The sequence below is a fragment of the Schistocerca serialis genome, chromosome 2 (genome assembly GCF_023864345.2).
Source record: "Schistocerca serialis cubense isolate TAMUIC-IGC-003099 chromosome 2, iqSchSeri2.2, whole genome shotgun sequence".
In the NCBI taxonomy this organism is placed as follows: domain Eukaryota; kingdom Metazoa; phylum Arthropoda; class Insecta; order Orthoptera; family Acrididae; genus Schistocerca; species Schistocerca serialis.
Window position 1 is genome coordinate 1,019,299,669 of NC_064639.1, and position 15,619 is coordinate 1,019,315,287.

A 15,619-nucleotide genomic window follows, 5' to 3' on the forward strand; every position below is an offset into this window, starting at 1 on the left:
CTCTCCGATACGCCACATCTGAAAATTACAAATTGCGTGCAAGGTCGCGGCCTTTTAAGTAGCATCCATGTCAATAACAAACCCCTACAGGTATTCCCCCCCTCCCTTCCCCTTCCCGACCCTCTTATCTCATACTATGTGACATGAAATTTATGTTTATCCACCTGTTTCAGAAGATTGTTTCCACGTCTATGCACCATCGTGAACACTGAAGCCAACAAAATAATTCAGATTACTGTAGAACTTTCACTGGGAAATGATAAACATATTGTTGAATGCTTTCGCTCCAGACTCTTTCCCTCGGCGGGTGTAGGCAGACTGAAAGCATCCATGCATGAGGTAAAGCTCTTGGAGATTTCACGGTTTTATTTCATGCTCCTACGACCATATTCCATATTTAGAGCATTATCAGTGGTGGATTACGTGTAAGGAAAGGAGGGGTATGTTTATGTTGCGCAATAATTTCTTTTTTTGTTAACAAATACCTCATATGGATACTGGTATGTGTCGCTCTTTCAGATGCTATTTTAGTAAAAACCAAGCCATGAAATTTTAAGCAAATCTATAACTTTCGTGGCTTATCTCTGTAACAGGCAGTCTCAGTACACCGTCTCCCAAACTACACTTCTCCGTGCAGTCAAGGTCACCAGCTCACATCAGCGGTACTGCAGCACGCAGCAATCAAGATAAGAGGCTGATGGCTGATATGTTTCACAATAACATTCACGGTCATATAACGTTTGCTCAGGCGAGAGGATTAGGCAGCTTGCATTACAGTCATGTTCAGGACGTATTCGTTGAGTGGCGTATCCACAGACGAAGACGTTAGAGTAATTTCATTCAACATTTTTCACAAGATTACAAATCAAACGACTTACGGGCGTATTTCAAGAATACGCACTTCTTGAATGATAATTTTTATCCACAAATATTGCAGAGTGCAATTTTGTTCATTTCTTCACTTACAGAAAGAAAATCGCATCGGATAAATATACGAGGGTTGCCCAGAAAGTAATGCAGCGCACTTCTTCTGCAACAGTTCTTTATTGAACATAATGAGAATGACGCACACGAAAGAATGGTGTTTTAACTAGACACCCCATTTTTCCACCGAATCCCCATCCCGTTCTATGGTCTTCCTCCAGCGCGACACATGGCTTTTATGCCCTGTCGGTAACAATCCTTGTCCTGGTGGTGGAGCCAGTGCTACACTGTGTGAACTTCCTTTGCTGATTGACAGATGCAACGCCAACTGCCGAGTGCTAATGTGTCTGTCCTCGCGAATGACATCAGCTCGCTGCAACATGTCAGGTGTGACAGCCGTGGATGGTCTCCCCGACCACTGGAAATCGTGGAGCTCCGGCGAACAGCCTTCTGATGACCCTACCCTCTGTGCCCACCGACTAACTGTACTTCTGTCGACAGAAGATGCTCCATAGACTTTGCACAATCGTTTGTAAATATTCCCAATAGTTCCTTTCTCTGCAGTTAGAAATTCATTGACGGCGCTTTGCTTCTAACGTACATCACCTGCGGACGCCATTTTGAAACTGTCCTGCAGCTACGCTATCTGTCGGAAATGTCGGAAACATGGCGCGCTCACTCAGGAAACTTCAAATACATACGTAACGTTTCGTATTCGTAGCATTGTTTTCGGTTGAAGGAAAGAAATGCGATGCTTTACTTTCTGGGAAACCCTCGTATATCTGTCTTCTATTCATTGTCCACAACAACGTGTAACTGCAGACAAAACTGAGTGTAAGAAGTCTATGTTTCACTTTCCTGTAGTGAAGTATATCACATTTGCGTAACACACGAGGTTAGGCCTCCAATTAACAACGCTCAGTACGCTAAGAACGAATATGTTTAGGCATGCGAACAACCCCTTGACCTCACAGAGGTGTCGATGGATAATAATTTGTGAGACGGAGCACTGAAATTACTAGTTACAGATATAAGGCAAGAAATGCACTGACGTGTTTAAAATTACTGCAACTTTAACATTACGATGTAACGCAGTGTGGCAAAAATTGAATGGTTATCTAACTGCTACCGAGAAACAAGGTAAATGTTGTAACCTCGATTCCTGTTAGTTGAAACCTATTTATTAAAAATTCAAATTGGGTTATTATTATTATTATTATTATTACTTGCCGAATGGGCATGACTCTGTTACTGTGTTTTCTTAAGTGTTACTCTGAATATTGCACATCCGTAGTTTCTGCAGATTTCTGTAGTTCCACTAAAACCATTGTTGCTCGAGTCACACTGAAGTTATAGTGTATCGACAGGAGACAGTTTCAGATATTTGCACTCGTTGCTTAGATACTCAAGCAGGTTGCCATTTGGCCACAGAATGCCCATGGATTCAGACATTATCACAAGAGAAGTTTGAGGCAATGGATACGAAGGGGAGAGGCCCCTGCGTTAATATCAATCAGTGTTAAGCAATAAGCCGCCGAAATGTTGTCCTTGGTCATGTAGTACTTCTTTTTCAAAGTGGTGACTCGTTGTGAATGTAAAATTATGATATAAGGTGTTGAGATGAAGAGGACATTCAAAATATACATATTTAATTAGGCTCATCACTCTTCCGATTGGTTTGTATGTCCTACCATGCGTTTTTCTCTTTTCCAATTTCTCAATTTCCGAGCAGCACCTACCTCAACGATCTCAATAAATTCCTCAGTATATTCTCAACTCTTTCCTGCTGTTAAGTTCCCTACGGTTTCATCTAGTAACACGAAAGTTATTTCCTGATGCCTTAACACATACCTTGATGTGTGGTACTGACATTGTTTCAAATGTGAAACATACACATTTATCCGTTACTGCTAATAGTTTTAAGTAGTAATGACCCAGCCAGCCCTTAAAGAAAACGAAAATGCAACCATCTCTCCAAAGGCTGGCAGAACACACGAAATAATTTGACCCAACTCGTGTTGTTGGCACATCATTATAAACTTCACTCTTCAAGTAACCCCACAAACAAAAATCAGGCCAAGTAAGATCCGGCGATCTTCCAGGTCAAGACACTGGACGACCTCTTCCGATCCACTGACATTATACACGCAGTATGGCGTTCCCGTGCTGCTACAGAGTAATATGCTAGACAGCCGTCTTGTTGAAACCATATTTTTTGTCGCAACTCCAAAGGAAGGTCTGCAAGCATTACTGGAAGATCGTCTTCCAAGATTGTTTGGTATTTGTCGCCATTTAAGGTGCCATCGATAGAGAATGGACCAATGAGTTTGTCAGTAACTATTTCGCATAAAACATTCGCATTACACGGACTATTCTACTTGGCCTAACCAGCGTGGGTTTTCCACATTCCAATAATGCATGTTGTGTCGTTTAATCGTACCGTGGTTCGTGAAGGTCGACTCGACAGAGAAAAATACTCGTGCAAGGGTACTGAGGTAAAATTGTTAATCTGGGGTAAGATCTTATGGGACCAAAGTGCCTAGGTCATCGGTCCCTAAGCTGACATACTACTTAATCTAACTTAAACTAAATTACGCTATGGACACATACACCCATGTCCAAGGGAGGACTCGAATCTCCGATGGGGCGAGCCTCGCGGACCGTGACAAGACGCCCTAGACCGCACGGCCACCCCGCGTGGCCTACTGAGGTCCCTGTGTATCTATTGAAGGACTACTTGGAAAATAGTACTCAATTCTGTAAATCATTACCACGAAGTTGCTGTAGAAGAGAAGTATGAAATGGATTATATTTTCTGTTCCAAAATTCGGCTGACAGTAGTGTGACTAATTCGCTCTTCACGACTTACTTTCTGAGTGTCAATGTGGAGGTTATGATCCACTGCAGTTAACATTACAGTTTCACTATTCTCTCCAGCATCTGGTCACCAGCAGTTTCGTTAAAGAGTTGTCGAATAACCCGGTAAAAATAGGCACGTGATCGCATCCCGTTAGGAAAACGTTGAGCGTAGGGGGTTACACCATTAACGAAATTCCTGACATTTTCCCCATGAGTGTAAATCATTTTAAATGTCTCTACTATTCTAATAGCCTGTGTTATGACTAATAACGCAATGAAGTTATGAAAGGAAATATTTAGGAAGCAAGGGACGACGTGTACGCAGTGAGACCTGTCAAATAATCAGTGAATGAACATTTCAAAACAGCTACACGGAGAAAACTGCAAAACACTGAGTCGTTTGCCACACGCGCCTGTTTTTATTTTTTTATCCAGTGAATTTTTCCCGAAATAATACTTTTTTGGAACTCAATTGCGTTTTTTCTCCATTACAGTGCCATCTATAGCGCAATGGCAGATGTATTAGCTACAAAAGTTTAATCATTTTTTCCCGTGGAATCAGGGTTTGCAATAAAAATGAGACATTCCTATATAAGATTCTAAATTTGCCCTCCCCCCCCCCCCTCCCACCTCAATCCTTGGGGTGGGGCAGGAAGAGGCGGGGTGAACATTGGTATTGTCAGAGAGTATTTTTAAAAATACTGAACACGTATTTTTCCTTTTCTTAATCCTATGGATAGTTTTGGAGATACTTCGCCGCCTGAAGAAAAAAAACTCGCCATATACAACCGGAGTGGACACCTCAAAACCCAGGCAATAATTACAGGACGCGCTACCCCCCACCTTCAGCTCCACGACTTCTACCTCATCATTTACGACCGTCCACTCCATCTAACTAATTCGCTAAAATATCTGGGACTAGCCCTCGACCAACAATTAATGTGCGGAACTCACCTACTAACCATTCAACGGAAAGCCCATAATAGATCGAAAAGAGACTGAAACTACTAAAACCACTAACTGACGGAACTTGAGAACTACATCCCTCCATTGTCCTTTACATGTACGAGTCCCTCCTCCACCCTATCCTTTGCTATGCAAATGGTGCATGGATATCTGCCCCACCTAATTTTTACATGTCCCTCCAGATCCTTGAACGCCGTGCTTTCAGCCTAGCTTTCCGCATCCGCTTACATTCTAGAGATGGACGATCTGTTCCTGAATTGATTCAAAAGGCCAAATCTTTCTAAAGGGTGGATGATGTATGATTAAGAGGAAACGAATGGTAGCTCGTCTGATTTCAAAATATGTCTCTGGTGGTAGGAATGAGTGCGATGGAAATTCTGCTCTAGGCTGCTGCAATGGCGTCCCACCCCACATCCTTAAGAAAACGTTACCCAAGCTACAAAAAATGTGTACACCATGAGCACATGTCGATTTGCATACATTACTGGTACATGAAGCTTTTCTTTTCGATAAAAACGGAAAATAAAGACAGCTCCGATTTTTTTTCGGTGTATTGGGTAGCTGGCAGTACCCATACATCCATCTCAATAGCAATACTAATTATGACGATATGAAAATAAACACAACACTTTACCCCGTCTCAGAGTTTAAAAAAATGTTCAACGCAACTGGGAATCAAAACGGACCCTTCGTTTCTCAATCCGCCGCAACGACCGCTCAACCAACAGATGGAACGAGAAACAAGTGCTTCACTATAATATACTGATGTAGAAAATGTTTCCAGCATCATATATCTGCTCTTGAATTCAGAAGAATATCTCAAATATCTGAAGTCCAATAAACGTTTACATACTTTAAGTTGTTACTTCTTATCCTTTGACTTAGCACCACACTCGGAATGTGTTGCCAGCGATCATAAAAGCCGCAGTCTTCAGCCCAGCGCTTGGTTGGAGCGCATCGCAAAGCGACCCGAGCATCGCTCTCCTCCCAGCAGCTCAGACTCCCCACCACCATCACTGATCAGACCCTAGGCCATCTCACTAGCTCACTGGTCTGTACCAGCGATCGGACCCCGGCCACTGCTTCCCGCCGCTCTCAGGAATCAGATTGCAAGATAGCGCTGTAGCTCGCTACTCCCCACCACTCTCACGGATCAGATTGCAAGCTAGCTCAGCGCTGCCCCACCGCGGCAACTAGCTCTCCCGGGCGGGAACGCACGGAGCAGACCACATGGCGACTTGAGGCGTCACACCATTTTCTGCGCTCTTCGCACCGTGATACATCTTGCAATTAGCTTTCTTGAGTATCTTTCCATCCGAGTTCAGCTCCATATTCTTTGTATCCTTAATTGATTTGTTCTAGACGACATCCCTTTTGTGTCGTTGCTCTTCTGTTTTTTGCTGTGTGAGAGTTCTTGTTAGATGTACTATTATGTCTTCTTCTATGTCTGTTGCATTTATAGTTGCTGTCGTTGGGGTGTTGGTAGCCTTTATGAAGGTTTCAATAACGTTGGGTGGATAGGATAGTAAAATAATTATGTGTTTTACTTACCATTATATTTACATGTATAAAGGTTGTCTAAGGAGAAATGGCCAATATTTAGAGATATGACTAAAACTAAAACTCCGCCTGAAAAGGGAATTAAGGTCCAACAGTACAGACCAGCCACTGTGTCGTTCTCAGTTTGGAGGCATCACTGGATGTGGATATGGAGTGGAATGTGGTCAGCGCTCCACTCTCCTGGTCGTAAGTCAGTTTATGAGACCAGAGCCGCTATTTCTCAATGAAGTAGCTTCTCGGTTTGCCTCACAAGGAATGAGTGCACCCTGCTTGCCAACAGCGCTCGGCTGTTAACTTAAAAAGGCAGTGTATCTTTCTCTTACTTATTTTTGTGACTGAATGGTGAGTCATAAAAAAGACCTAGTACTTTTCAGTAAGTGACCAGTTCTGATCTGATATCTGAAAACAACAGTTTCGCCCATCTCTACATATAACCACAACATTTACCAACTCTTCGAGTTCATATTTCTCCTCACTCACATTGAATGCCTCTGAATAACCTACACCATTAACGAAACCCGATTCCAACAAACCAGTCGCATTCAATCTCCTTTCCAATCGCAATGTGCTGGACATCCACCAAGTCCTCTCCAAGGAAATCTCAACTGTGTCCCTCTCCCAGAAAAGAAACTCGGCACCGTCTAATACCCATCCCACCAACTCTGAATCCACACCATCCTATCCAACCCTCCCCCGACCCATCCCCAAGGGCACCTCCTCGTTTTCTCCTCATACCACACTTCCTCGTTTTCTCGGTCTCTGTGGACTACCACTCATTCCCTTTTCCTCTGACGTTTATAGATCGCAATAGCAGCTACCCCTCCCTCCTTGTCCACCACAGCAACCACTCCCTCGTCACCGCCTCTTACCAGTCCTCAGTCCTCATCGCCACCGTTCTCCTATCAAGCTCTATAACCATCTGTGTTTTCATCAACAATATGCTAGCCCAGGGAAGGTGCTTTCCCAGTTTTATGAAAGTGTGCTGTGCTCCCTTTTTAATGGTTTAATGGTCAGCGTCTCTTCTGTCGTGTTCAGTGTTTTTCAAGTATTTAGCGTTCTTCGAGTGCTTTTCAAGTGTTTTCAGCTGTGCTGTCCGTCCACATTTTGATCACTGCTTTTAAATTACTTATGAAGACGGATTCATTTCTTACATTATCCCATTAACATCACCTTTTAAAACAATTTTCAATTAATAGTAAATATGTCTTCTTTTTTCTTGTTTTAGCATCTGAGTTAGAGAATAATGTCTACGGGCTGATGAGCGTGTTTATTGTACCACTGATCGACAATCTCCCGGTCTACATGTGACTAGTGGAGATGAAATAAAAGTAAAGAAAAAAAAGTGGAGCGGAGAAGAATGCGGAGTCTTTCTAACGACGACAATGGCCGAAAATTGGAGGAAAGACACTGACATACGTGACTTTGAAAGTATGTGGCCTGGAGGCAAAGAAAGGACACCTCGGAGACTGTATAGCTGTTAGCGTGCTGTTGTCAAGAACGTCTATGGAAAATAGTTGAACGATTGTGGAACGACGAATGGGTGACAAGGCGTTACCTCGTCGGACAACGTGGCACATGGAATCTTTCCCGCTCTATAAAGCAAGCCACCTATGGGACACCTGATGACCGAATACAGTGCTGATTCAGATACCAGGTGTTTCGGGACACAGAAATTTGCCTGATCTGCACCTCATGGAACACATACGGGACGATATCGGGTGCCGACTTCATGCTCACATAAACATGCCCTTAATTTAGGGCTTTGTGTGACCTGTGTGTGGACATTTGGCTCCACATACCTCCAAGAAGCCTGGAGATAATGTTTCAGATACATTATATAATGGTAAGACAGAGATTTAGGAACCAGGATTTAAATTGTAAGACATTTCAAGGGGCAGATGTGGACTCTGACCAAAATCTATTGGTTATGAACGGTAGATTAAAACTGAAGAAACTGAAAAAGTTGGCAATTTAAGGAGATGGGACCTGGATAAACTGACTAAACCAGAGATTGTACAGAGTTTCAGGGAGAGTATAAGGGAACGATTGACAAGAATGGGGGAAAGAAATACAGTAGAAGAATTATGGGTAGCTCTGAGGGTTGAAGTAGTGAAGGTAGCAGAGGATAAAGTAGGTAAAAAGACGAGGGCTAGTAGAAATCCTTGGGTAACAGAAGAAATATTGAATTTTATTGTTGAAAGGAGAAAATATAAAAATGCAGTAAATGAAGCAGGCAAAAAGGAATACAAACGTCTCAAAAATGAGATCGACAGGAAGTGCAAAATGGGTAAGCAGGGATGGCTAGAGGACAAATGTGAGGATGTAGAGGCTTATCTCACTAGGAGTAAGATAGATACTGCCTACAGAAAATTAGAGAGACCTTTGGAGAAAAGAGAACCACTTGTATGAATATCAAGAGGTCAGATGGAAACCCAGTTCTATGCAATGAAGGGAAAGCAGAAAGGTGGAAGGAGTATATAGAGGGTCTATACAAGGGAGATGTACTTGAGGGTAATATTATGTAAATGGAAGAGGATGTAGATGAAGATATGGAGATATGATAGTGCGTGAGTTTGACAGAGCACTGAAAGACCTAAATCGGAACAAAGCCTCGGGAGTAGACAACATTCCATTAGAACTACTGACAGCTTTGGGAGAGCCAGCCATGACAAAACTCTACCATCCGGTGAGCAAGGTGTATTAGACAGGCGAAATACACCCAGACTTCTAGAAGAATATAATAATTCCAATCCCAAAGAAAGCAGGTGTTGACACATATGAAAATTAGCGAACTATCAGTTTAATAAGTCACGGCTGCAAAATATTAACACGAATTCTTTACAGACTAATAGAAAAACTGGTAGAAGCCGACCTCGGGGAAGATCAGTTTGGATTCCGTAGAAATGTTGGAACACGTGAGGCAATACTGACCCTAAGGCTTATCTGAGAAGCTAGATTGAGAAAAGGCAAACCTACGTTTCTACCGTTTGTAGATTTAGAGAAAGCTGTAGACAATGTTGACTGGAATAGTCTCTTTCAAATTCTGAAGGTGGAAAGGGTAAAATACAGGGAGCGAAAGGCTATGTACAGAAACCTGATGGCAGTTATAAGAGTCGAGGGACATGAAAGGGAAACAGTGGTTGGGAAGGGAGTGAGACAGGGTTGTAGCCTCTCCCCGATGTTGTTCAATCTGTATATTGAGCAAGCAGTAGAGGAAACAATAGAAAAATTCGGAGTTGGTATTAAAATCCATGGAGAAGAAAAAAACTTTAAGTTTCGGTGATGACATTGTAATTCTGCCAGAGACATCAAAGGACTTGGAAGAGCCGTTAAACGGAATGGACCGTGTGTTGAAAGGGGGATATAAGATGAACATCAACAAAAGCAAAACGAGGATAATGGAATGTAGTCGAGTTTACTCGGGTGATGCTGAGGGAATTAGATTAGGAAATGAGACACTTAAAATAGTAAAGGAGTTTTGCTATTTGGGGAGCAAAAGAACTGTTGATGGTGGAAGTAGAGAGGATATAAAATGTAGGCTGGCAATGGCAAGGAAAGTGTTTCTGAAGAAGAGAAATTTTTTAACATGAGTATAGATTTAAGTGTCAGGAAGTCGTTTCTGAAAGTATTTGTATGGAGTGTAGCCATGGAAGTGAAACATGGACGATAGATAGTTTGGACAGGAAGAGAATAGAAGGTTTCGAAATGTGGTGTGACAGAAGAATGCTGAAGATTTGAAGGGTAGATCAGATAACTAATGAGGAGGTATTGAATACAATTGGGGAGAAGAGGAGATTATGGGACAACTTGACTAGAAGAAGGGGTCGGTTGGTAGCATATGTTATGAGGCATCGGGGGATTACCAATTTAGTACTGTAGGGCAGCGTGGAGTGTAAAAATCGTAGAGGGAGACCAAGACATGAATACACCAAACAGATTCAGAAGGGTGTAGGCTGTAGTACGTACTGGGAGATGAAGCAGCTTGCATAGGATAGAGTAGCATGGAGAGCTGCATCAAACCAGTCTCAGGACTGAAGACCACAACAACAACACCACCTCCAAGAAACACTACAAGATCTTGTCGAACCGATCCTACCCAGAATCGCAGCTGTATTGCGTTCCACGTGTGGACCATCACGCTATTAATCTTGTGGTAATATTGCTTAAGCTCATCAGTTTAAATCATACGGTCTTCAACATACAAAGAATAAGTGGTTGTGACATCGAAATGATAACGTAACAGTAACTACTGAAATAGTAACTACTTCAGACATCACTGAAAAATTGTCTGAAGTTTTCAGAATTGAGGAGTGTTAGTTTCAATGATCAATGTTTATCAAACTATACAGATTGAGGTGGGGTCGGTTAGAAAATACCTCATAACAACTGTGAATATCAAGCACCACAGTGTGACAAGGGCAGTGTAGTCGTCACAATCATGCGTGGTACATGTTTTACACTTTTCAAATTCTTACTGTTTTAAGGAATACCATTAAAATGTCCAGAAATATACACTTGACGGGAGAAATTAATGTTGCAGATATGAGACAAAAACTATACGGGATATTATGGAACAGAACACAGGAAAACCAGTTAATGTACAAGATACCATCACAGTTAAGCTCAATGACAAATTGTGACTGTTAAAGATACTCGTAACTTGTGAATTATCAATCACTTTCTAAATATTGCATGTAAATAGGATTAAATCGTTCAGTTGAAGAAATAAGAGAATATATCAAAAATATTGTTCCAGAAAACTTTAAACAGATACAAGTTGCACTAACATTCTTAAACAAAAGTAAAGCAGTTACGAAAGTTCTCAGAAATAAGATCTCCTATAGTACTAATAGAGTTTCAAAGTGAATACTGAAGAGTTGTTCAAACGTGATAGGTAATGTCCCTGGTGATATATGTTATGCATCTCTTACAGTAAACTTTTCCTGCAGATTAAAATGTGCCAGTAACAAACTTTTCAATAAGAAAAGTGACAATGTTTAGTTATCATGAAAATTTCTGACTGACATATTTTTCAAAAATATTATAAAAATAAATGTTCTCAACAACAGTCACACATGTAAGTTGCAATAATTTACTTAGAGCGTCACAGTTTGGATTCCAGTTGTGTTGTTTGACTGAGAATGCTATTTGAACTGCCACATGTAAAAAAGGCCTTAATCACCCGCACTTACTTTCGAGGAAACAAATAATATTGTAGTTACACTTAAACCATTCATTCTTTCCTTCTGAAAAAGTACCAGTAGTGCATAATATTTGTGTGATTATCAGGGTTCATTTCACATTGCGAACACATAAAAATTGTGCGAATAAAACATTTAAACTTCGATGACTGAGTTTACTAGCATGTTTCGAATTTCCAATGGTAGCGACTGATTTTTCTCTTTACAAACGCTTTCAACGGCATTTTTAGTAATAACCAATAATTACAAATGTATTAAAAAGGTACTGGTACAGTGTGTAAAACGCACCAATTGCTGATAAGAAAGTGGACTTTCATATCTCTTGGAACCCCTTTAGGTAAGTCCCAGCTGAAAGACGAGTCTTCTGGTAAACTCGCTAGCACCAACTCTAGACATCCAGTATATCATCAATTTCTGCCAGAATAAGTTTGTCACCTTAGTGGAATATATTATGAGCTTCCTAAGTTCTTGTATAGTATAGAAACTGTAATTTTTTTACGTTATATTTTGATTATGGTGAAATCCCTGTCACTAGGGAGAAAGGAATGTCCCCCAACCGGGAAATTACGTTCGTATTTCTCAAACCGGTTACAGTCAGTCAGTGCCAATAAAGAATATTTTTTAATGATTTTTTAAGGATTTGATGCAACGATTAGCTCTAAAGTGGCATAGCGCTTTCAAATATCGTAAAGGTGAGGGCTCCTCATGCTTACCTTCAGCGCATCGCATGTGCAACAACAGTCTACTGGAGGGCGCCCGAAATGCAGACTGAAGTTTCCTTGGAAAATGTTACGTAAAGTGACCTTCATCTAAGGATGTTTCTCTTTAAATCAGTTGTGCATAAGTAGAATGTTAAATCTGGCAACTTACTGTTTGACATCCTTGCCAGCGTAATGATTTTCTTTTAGTCGAAAACTTTCAGTGTGTTGCCGGATAGCTTCTCTTGTTTCAGCTGCAAGGCTGCTTGACAGGCTTAGAGGAGCTTCAGTTACTGAATGATGTCCTTATGGCACATAACATGATTTGAGTAGCATCTTAGCACCTGACTGAGGGCCTTATAACATTAAAATATGGGGCTACTCCTCAGCCAACGTGCTTAACTACATTTTGGATATTTCCTGATTGATGTTCGTTTAGCATGTGGCGAGTCACTTACACATTACTCACCAACTATATTTAAATAATAAAATATCACCAACTAGCATTTTTCTGTGATTTTTCCAAGGGACTTGATTGTGTAGACCATGTTTCTCTTTAGGATAAACTTAGCTTTTACCAAATTTATAGCTTTACAAACAAATGGTTTGAATGATACTTAACAAACAGGATACAAAACGTCATGTTGAAAAGTTCAAACAATCTTGAAAGGAAAGAATTTTTTTGGGGCTGGGGAGATATCACAAAGTGTGTCCCACAGGCTTCAATTTTGGAACCACACGTTTTCCTTACAAATGTGAATGATCTTCTACTTAACATTTACCAAGCATAATTCGTATTTTTTGCAGAAATACTAGTGTTATGATATGAATAAATCCCATTAGAGAGAAAGTAACAAAAGAAATTTCAATAATGTTTTTCACGGAATCAAGTGGTTCTTTGGAAATGAACTCTGATGTAATTTTGAGAAAACATACTACATTCTCTTCTGCACAAGAGATAGCATGATACCAAAAACCTGATGTACACCATGCACAGGAGTCAGTGAACAGGGTAACATGCTCGAATGTTTTGGGTGTATGTATTGATGAAAACTTGAACTGGAAGAAACATTTTACGAGACTGATCAAACAGTAAAGTTTAGTTACTTTTCTCTTCCTATGATTACTAGTCTTGGGATGAAATGAATCAACTTCCCAATACATTTAGCATATTTTCACTCAGTAATGTACTATTGAATAATTATCTGGGGTAACTCATCACTCTGAATTATAGGTGGTGTTCGCATCACAATTTCAGAACAGTAGTGATGTGCAATATGTCCGTCTACTCCATTTCCAGTCGGTTGCAGCGAGAGTAATTCAATTTTCAAATAAAAAGACAGTCTCTGTTACAGCCAATTATTTTAAAAATGACGCGCTTCCCGCTAGTGACGCATCTTCAGAATTTCTGTAAATTCGAAATTCTGAAGATCGTTTACTAGCGCGAAAAGCATCAATTTTAAAATAAATACTCACAACAGAGACTGCCTTATCATTTGAAAAAAATTGATTGGCGAGATTATCTACCCACGTAAAGGACAGAGAAGCTCATTACTAATTGGTGGTGTCCTACTCCAAGTAAGTTTTGCAACAAAGGCAAAGACATTACGAAAATACTTTTGGGCTCTGCTTTTGAGTAAAAACATTAATTTTCTTTCTTCTTACAAATGTGACTCCGTTGACTTAAGTGTCACCTTTCTGAAATATATGGCGTATAGTACATATACAGCCGAGGTAAACAAGACTAAGATGAAATTACTTTTGCAAATCTAGTTGTTAAAAATAGTACCTCAGGCTGTTAGGCCAAAACTTGTTTTGAAATTTTCTCTCTTCCTGGCACAGATTGCTGATCAAAGTAAATCTTATACAGGGTGAAAAGTATGTAAACCGACAAACTCTGGGAGGTTGTAGCGGACATCAAAACAAATATTTTTCCCTACTGTCATTTTTTCCTATAAGGAGTATTTAAACCGGTAGAGGAAGATTTCTCCGGTGGCAAATTAATTAAACTAACAAACACTTTTCCTTTTTTTATGACCAAGAAACAACAATTTATCACAACCCAATTTAAATTACACTAGATTTTCAAAAATACCTCCATTGACACGTAAACAAAGTTACACCGTCGGATCATGTTCTGTCTGGCACGGGCAAAAACTCCAGGAGTATCCTGAATTGTTCCTGCTGCTGCTGCTACAATCCGAGCAACCAGATCCTCTTCTGATGCAACAGGGTTTGCGTAAACAGGGTTGCGCATCTTTCCCCACCCAAAAAAGTCCAGAGGGGACATATCTGGGGACCGAGCAGGCCATGGTACAGGACCACCTCTGCCAATCGACGTTTCTGGGAACCGTCGGTCCAGGAATCGACGCACACGACGACTGAAATGTCCGGGGCCCCGTCGCGTTGGAACCACATGCGTTGTCTTGTAGGGAGCGGGACATCTTTCAGCAATTCTGGCAATGTTCTGGTGAGAAAATTGTAATAGTGCCTGCCATTTAATGGCCTAGGCAGCAGATACGGAGCAATTTAACAGTCTCCAACAACACCGACCCACACATTAACGATGAACCGCACTTGATGAGCGCTAGTAACTGTGGCATGTGGGTTATCCTCTCAAGAAACACGCGAATCGTTATGCTGAAGGCTCCATCACGCCCGAACGTTGCTTCTTCGGTAAACAACACAGAGGATTGAAATGCAGGGTGCATTTCACACTGCTCCAGGTACCACTGCGGAAACTGTGCTCTGGGTGGACAATCAACTGGTTCCAGGTTGTGGACACGCTGTAAGTGAAATGGACGTAAACAATTGCTCTCGAAGGACTGTTCTTACATTCGTCTGATTTGTCCCCATGTTACGTGCAGTTGCACGTGTGCTGATTGAAGGATCCCGCTCCACATGCTGCAAGACAGCTTCCTCAAATTGCAGCGTTCTTACCGTGCAACGGTGTCTCTGTCCAGGTAATCTTCAAAATGACGCGGTCTCACGCAGACGTTGGTACACAGCAGCAGAGGTCGTATGATGCGGGATACGACGATTAGGATATTTTTGTTGATAAACCAGCTGTGCAGCTCGTCCTTTGTGGTGGACTACGTAGTACGCACCAACCATACCAGTGTACTCACTCCAGATGTATCACTCCATTAGTAAACAGAGACAATGCACTACTACACGGGTGGACAGCAGTTCCTACAACTGAAGAGCGTTATACGCTCTCTAACAACTGAAGATCGTAATAAGCCTCTAACAACTGAAGAGCGTAACTCGGACTCCACCGGTTTAAATAATCTTCATACGAAAAAATGATATTAGCGAAAAATATTTGTTTTGATGTCCCCTACAACCTCCCAGAGTTTGTCGGTTTAAATACTTTTCACCCGGTATTTTAGTAAATAGTCTAACTTATCA